General features: G+C 43.3%; 1 pseudogene; it reads left to right on the top strand.

The window, feature by feature from the left end:
- The first annotated feature begins 5,855 nt into the window (after positions 1 to 5,855).
- On the top strand, positions 5,856 to 6,607 carry LOC134378825 (chloride intracellular channel protein 4-like; annotated as a pseudogene).
- The last annotated feature ends 400 nt before the right edge of the window (positions 6,608 to 7,007 follow it).

The raw sequence follows: 7,007 nt of genomic DNA, 5'->3' as shown, positions 1-7,007 counted from the left end.
CAAGCCACTGTGATTCTCAGGACCTCCCCAGTCTCCCCTTCGGCACAGTCATGATCATTCTAGCATCTCCTTCCTAAGGATGTCATCAGGGATGTGTGAGCAAACATCCGTGAAACCTGTGACCGGTGTCACATGTAGCTAATGAACAAAACTAGAGATAAAAATCCATGATGGTGTGGAAGGTAGCATGGAATACGACTGACCGGTCTGGTTTCTGCCACTGTGGTTAACATAAAATGTTTGCTATTTACTAAAGAAATCTGTTTACCTCATAACTGTATAATAGGGTCATTAAAGACAATAGATACAGTCGTTTAAAAGTAATAAAATTTAAAACAAAGTGTATTTAATTTAAAATTGAATTGCCAGCAAACGGGTGTCCTAATGACCACTTGTGTCAACATAAGCTCTAACCAAATTAAGAGACATCATTTGTATCACAGGAAACTAAATCAGCAGTGAGACCCCAAAAGGCACTTCCTCTGGTGGGGATACAGTCATTGTCACAGATGACCTGGCTGATGGAATTAAGTCAGGACAAGTGAGATTCAAGATTCTTCTTAACTTAAATGAATATGGAAAAGCAGGTGAATGCTGTCAAGATTTGAGAAGTTGGAAAAAAAAAAAAGAGTCAACAATAAAAAGGAACCTCCAATGAAGTCAGCAAGTTAAAAGGAAGAAAAGAGTCTGGGGAGCATTTTGAGGGTAGAAATAGATCTTGATCTCTGGTCATTGTAAAAAATAAGAACGTTTATGTCCTATCAGCTATCCATCTATTTAAATGATTTTTTTTCTCAAAGTTTCTCTACCAATTTATAAGATTGAAGCGGGGGAGGTGATAGAAAATGAAGTGGGAAAAAGTCTTATCACATGTTTGATCTGGTCATTTCTGAAACAAGTGACATTTTAATTGTTGGGAGATAAGTAGCTAATATAGTGAGTCGTGTTTTATGGGGCCACACTTCAAAAGCCACTCACCTCTGTGAATTTAATCAGCCAGAGCATGTGTAATATGGTGTCCATCTAACTCCTAGTTAATCTGACAAAATGTTTAAGGAAAACATCAAATTGTGTTGTGGTTCCAAAGGCAAACCTTTTCATTATACCTCGTTGTCAATTTCTCTTTTATCTTCCCTCATTCTCGTGAGTGCTGTAGAGCTCCAAGCCAACCCTTCATTGCAGACCTAAATGTCTGTAAAAAGGACAACAGAGCTAAGCCTGGTACCCACAGAAGTAACTAAGGACTTCAAGGGAGCAGCCGGGTCTTGCTGCAAGGTAAGGCTCTTGCATCTGGCTTTTCCTCTGATGTAAAATGTTAAAAGATGACATCAATTGTATTGCCCCACTCGCCTGGTGGGCTTTTTCTCCTGTGGGATTCTTGAGAGAAACAGTTTTAGCAGGTCTTAATAAATAATTTTGTCGAGAATCCTATGCCAAAATAGGATGGTTAAAAACTCTAAATGCAGAGCTGCTGGAATTTCTCAAAACAGAGCATCAGTAGGACCAGTCTCAGCCCCCAGCAGACAATGAGGCAGCCTGCACCGTCCAAATGGGACCAGGCTTGAGATGGGATGAATCTATCTTCTTTTCCTACTTGTCTGACACTCGCTTTGAGGAAGGTTGTAAATGCAAGAGAGACTGTGCTATACTTCCTCAGACTGGCATTTCTGCCCCTAGTCACCATTCGATTATCTTCCAAATCGCTGTGTTTCAGAGAGAGAAAGATTTTTTATGGCTTGCTGACTTGAAACAACCACAAGAGCCAGCGAAGAGATGGCTAAGTGGCCAAGCATAGTAATTCCATTGGTAAATGACAAAATCTTTGTGTGTATGACATTTCCAAAATTCCTACAAAAGATGAATCTAAAATACAAAATGTCAGAGGATGAAGAAGTACATCGAGGACATTTTCAGGGAGAGGGAAGAGAACCACTAAGAGATGAGGTCACAAAAATATACATAGTGTTAAAAACTGCATCAAGTCTGTCGGGAAAGGCAAAGGCTGGCGATAGCTCCAATGATAAAATGTGTTTTTGTTCCTGCCAAACAGAACCCAAAGTATCTTGGACTAGTTGATATAGCAACCCCAAATTTTTTTCCCTGTGTCAGAAACAAATGAACAAAAAATAATTACCTCCTGCCACAGTCAAGGAAAATTTACTCTTTCGCAGCTTGACAAAATGTCACTGAATTACATCCGTCCCTTGCTTTCACCTAGCAAAATTCTGGCTCCCCAAAGGAATATGCTAGGCTATTTCGTATTCAGTGAATATAAGAAAAGTACAAAATTTAGGATGAAAACAAAAACAAGAAAAGCACCAAAATATAGAAAACTTGACAAGAAAGAGAAGTCATCTGAGGCGTTTTGCTTCCAGAATAAAAATGCTGTTGCTCAAAGTCTGCTCATTCCACTGGGCGCTACCCAGTAGCATCAAGTTTTCCCACTAAGCACACAATTCTGCTGCCGGTCACTCTCCTGGCAGTTAGCGGGAGACTGACAGGTAAAAAAGCAAGTTTTCAAGCAATGCAATTCTGTACTAAAAGAAATAAACTCACAAAAACACATACATGTGCATTGTGTATGTAATTGATATGGGGACATTTCAGATATTTAATTCATTCCATTTAAAATACAAGTCTAAGATAGGTGCATCTCTATACTTACACTGTGAGTGGGAGAAGTGGGCTTCCATAAAAAAGAGAGAGATGATCATTGCCTTGGATTGAGTGTCTCCCCAAAACTTGACCCCCACTGTGACAGTGTTGAAGAAGTTAGGAAATCCTATTATGGTCATTGAAAGGTGGGGCCTTGAAGACGTGACTAGATTGCAGGACCATGCCATAGTGAATGGATTAAAAATGGTGGTCATGGGCATGTCTCGGAGGGCTTTAAAAGGAGAGTGAATGAGGAGGTTAGTCTCCCTCTGTTTCTCTGCCTCCACCATCTTGCAATGTGAGACCCCTGGGTCACTGTCACCACTTGTATTCCTTGGACTTCAGACGTCCCAGCCTCTGAAGAATAAGCAATAAATTCTGTTTTCTTTATAAATCACCCAGTTTCAAGTATTTATGTTATAAGCAACGGAAACAGACTGAGACAGTCATCTACTCCTCTACAAAAAGAACTGAAAGTCATACAAGGCCCCATTCATTGAGAAGCCCCAAGTCTGCAGAGGAAATGCCCACTTTACACATCTGTAAGCCTACGCTGCTAACAGATTTCTGAATGAGGGCACAATGTTATAGCATCAAGGGTGGCTTACCTTTGACATCAGGCTGGGCCAGGAGACAAACTCCTGAAGGTTAAGGTGAAAGAGTTGCTTATAGGTGTTTGAGAAGTCTCCTGAGGGAGTAGGGCCAAAGGTGTATCACTCCAGACGTCGCAGTACCATTTCCAGATACTATCCCTTAGATCTTGCTCCAAATAATTCCCCATCTTGACATCGGTTTTTCTCAACTGTAAGGTGAAGGGGGTCAGACACAATGAGTTAACTGACAAGTCTAAGGCTCAGTCCCCTCATGGAAAATAAGGTAGTAATAATTCCCTTGTTTGGGTCACTGTGAGAATCTTGTTAAGGCAAATTCAATTATGGACTCCAGACTTAGGCTCATAACTTTTGAGCATCTTTTTCAAAGATTTTGAGTAATTCCTTGGTAAAGGCATTTGGAACATATTGATTTCTGACATTTATCCTGGAAATATTTCAGATGGAAAACATTGCCTCCTTTGTTGATAGTATTCAGCAATAGCCAATAGGTTTAATTCTTTGTAAAAAATGTGCCAAAAAATATGCCTTTTGACTCATGGTTCTGGCAGGTGATGAACTAAGGTAAGAGTTCATGTTATCTCACTCCACCATCCTGCCAGAACCAGGAGTCAAAGGCATATTTTATTTTTAGAATTTGTTCTATAGACACCTGGGAATCTAGGTAAGATATGAGCAAAAGGTGTTTCCATGCATAAACACTCAAGAACAAAAGGCATCTTCTTGAGTACCAGAAATAAAGACAAGATTAGAAACCAGAGAGGGAAGTGAGTAACCTGAGGCTGTGGCTACCAAGGAGAGGGGAGAACAGACTCTCAATCTCATTGATCTAAAGGTTTGGATTTTTAGTGGCCATTCAGGATATGAATGAGGCCTTGGGACCAGCAGGTATAGAGTGTTGAAAGACAGTCTCCTGCATAAATGTAGGATACTCAAAGTGTGTCTAAAAGGCATAGACTACACACAAAAAAATCTGTCCATTAGATAAAGATAAAAGATGGAGATAAAAATCTCTTAGAGAACTAATAAGAAATTTATCTTCCTCCAAACTCTGTTCAAAATTGTAATTCTAAAAATCTTCAATAGAATTCCTATGATGGAAAAAAAATATATAGTAGTTGAAATTAAAAATTCAAAAGGTATATTACACAAAGATTAGACCCTCTGAGTAGAAAACTAATGAACTAGAAGCCAGATCTGAGGAAACTTCTTAGACTGCAGCACTAACAGATAAAAAGATGGAAAAAGTGAGGTGATTTGAACAGACAGAGAAGAGGAGGTCTAACACACCTCTTATACAATTTCCAGAAGTGCAGAATAGAGGGAAGGAGAGAAAGACATTACGTGAAGAGATAACAGCTATGAATCTCTCAGACGCATCGGAAGACGTGAACGCTCAGATTAAGGGAACAGAAATTCTGAGCAGGACAAAGTTAGACTAATGCACGTGGACACAGTATAATGCTACTGCAGACAGAGTCAGCAGAGGACTGAAGACAATTGAACAACACATTCAAATTTCTGAGAGAAAATTAATAAAACATATTACTCAACCAATCTATCATTCAAGAGTTGGGGCTGGGGTGTTGCAAATCAATAGAAACATTATTTGACTAAGAATATTGTTATTAGTTTCCTAGGACTTCCATAAGAAAGTACCACAAACATAGTGGCTTAAAACAACAGAAATTTGTTGTCTCAGTTCTAGAGGCGGGAAGGTCCAAATCGAGGTGTTGGGGCACCAGGCTCCCTCCGACGGTGCGGGGGTCTGTGCCTTTCTCCCGGCTTCCGGTAGCGCCAGGGGTTCCTTGTCCTGTACACGCGTCCCTCCAATCCTCATCTCCACGTGGTGTTCTTCTTGTGTGTCTTCATGTCACCTTCCCTCTGTGTGTGTCTGTCTCTGTCTCTAAATTTCCCTTTACCAAAAAAAAAAAAAAAAAAAAAAAAAAACACTGGTCATACTGGATTAGGGCCCATACTGATGACCTCATCTTAACTTAGTTAAATCTTAAAAAAAAAAAAAAAAAAAAGTTCGCGCGCGGGGCTTGGGGCGGTGCTGTGCAGCCGAGGCCCCGGCCAGCTCCAAGCCAGGACTGTCCAGCGAGCGCAGCGTGGCGGGAGCCAGCATCCACCGCGACCCCGGAGCAGCAGCATCAGCAGCCACAGCGACCCCGGAGCAGCAGCAGCAGCAGCAGCAGCGACCCCGGAGCAAAAGCAGCAGCCGCAGCGACCCCGGAGCAGCAGCAGCAGCCGCAGCGACCCCGGAGCAGCAGCAGCAGCAGCAGCGACCCCGGAGCAGCAGCAGCAGCCCCAGCGACCCCGGAGCAGCAGCAGCAGCAGCAGCGTCCCCGGAGCAGCAGCAGCAGCAGCAGCGACCCCGGAGCAGCAGCAGCAGCAGCAGCGTCCCCGGAGCAGAAGCAGCAGCAGCAGCGACCCCGGAGCAGCAGCGGCCGCCACAGCGACCCCGGAGCAGCAGCGGCCGCCACAGCGACCCCGGAGCAGAAGCAGCAGCAGCAGCGACCCCGGAGCAGAAGCAGCCGCCGCCGCCGCCGCCGCCCGCGGAGCACAGCCGAGCCGGCCAAGGCGTTGTCGATGCCGCTGAACAGAGGGAAGGAGGAGGACAAAGAGCCCCTCCTCGAGCTCTTCGTCAAGGCTGGCAGTGATGGGGAAAGCGTAGGAAAACGCCCCTTTTCCCAGAGGCTCTTCATGATTCTTTGGCTCAAAGGAGTTGTATTTAGTGCCGCAACCGTTGACCTGAAAAGGAAGTCTGCAGACCTGCAGAACTCGGCTCCTGGGACCCACCCGCCATTTATAACTTTTAACAATGAAGTCAAAACGGATGTCAATAAGATCGAGGAATTTCTTGAAGATGTCTCATGCCCTCCCAAGTACTTAACGCTTTCACCAGAACACCCCGCATCAAACACTGCTGGAATGGACATCTTTGCCAAATTCTCTGCATCTATCAGGAATTCAAGGCCAGAGGCTAACGAAGCACTGGAGAGGGGTCTCTTGAAAACACTGCGGAAACTGGATGAATATCTGAATTCTCCCCACCTGATGAACTTGATGAGAATACTATGGAGAACATTAAGTTTTCTACACGTAAATTTCTGGACGGCAATGAAATAACATTAGCTGATGGCAACCTGCTGCCCAAACTGCACATTGTCAAGGTGGTGGCCAAAAAATATCGCAACTTTGATATCCCAAAAGGAATGACTGGCATCTGGAGATACTTAACTAAGGCTTATAGTAGGGATGAGTTCACCAATACCTGTCCCAGTGGTCAGGAGGTTGAAATAGCATATAGTGATGTAGCCAAAAGACTTACCAAGTAAAATAGCACTTACGAGAGAGCTATCTTTCTGTCTTCCCCTCAGAATATGCTTTTCCTAACAGACTGCTCTTATTCCTATAAAGTAGAAATTGTATTTTGCATGAACATGCAGTTATTCAAGATTAGGGCCAAGGATAGACAAGGTATAGTAGTTATCTTAAAATGTACACTCCTAAGCAGTATTATTGTAAAATCCTTTTACCCTGCCTACCTCCCATATCCTCGTCCCCTCTCATTTGGAGACCCTCCAACACAAACTTCACTGCAGAGGTAGTTTGCCATCTCTCTGGAGCCCTCGCCGTTGTGTCCATTCATTGTGTATAGAAGGCAGAACTTTCGAGGTGCAATGTTTAACTGTTAAAATAGTAGCCATGACTTCATCAGTCACCCCAAACTGGTGC

The sequence above is a fragment of the Cynocephalus volans genome, chromosome 5, assembly GCF_027409185.1.
Source record: "Cynocephalus volans isolate mCynVol1 chromosome 5, mCynVol1.pri, whole genome shotgun sequence".
NCBI lineage: Eukaryota > Metazoa > Chordata > Mammalia > Dermoptera > Cynocephalidae > Cynocephalus > Cynocephalus volans.
The sequence above is the reverse complement of the archived record's forward strand: the minus strand, read 5'-3'. Positions and strand labels throughout refer to the sequence as shown.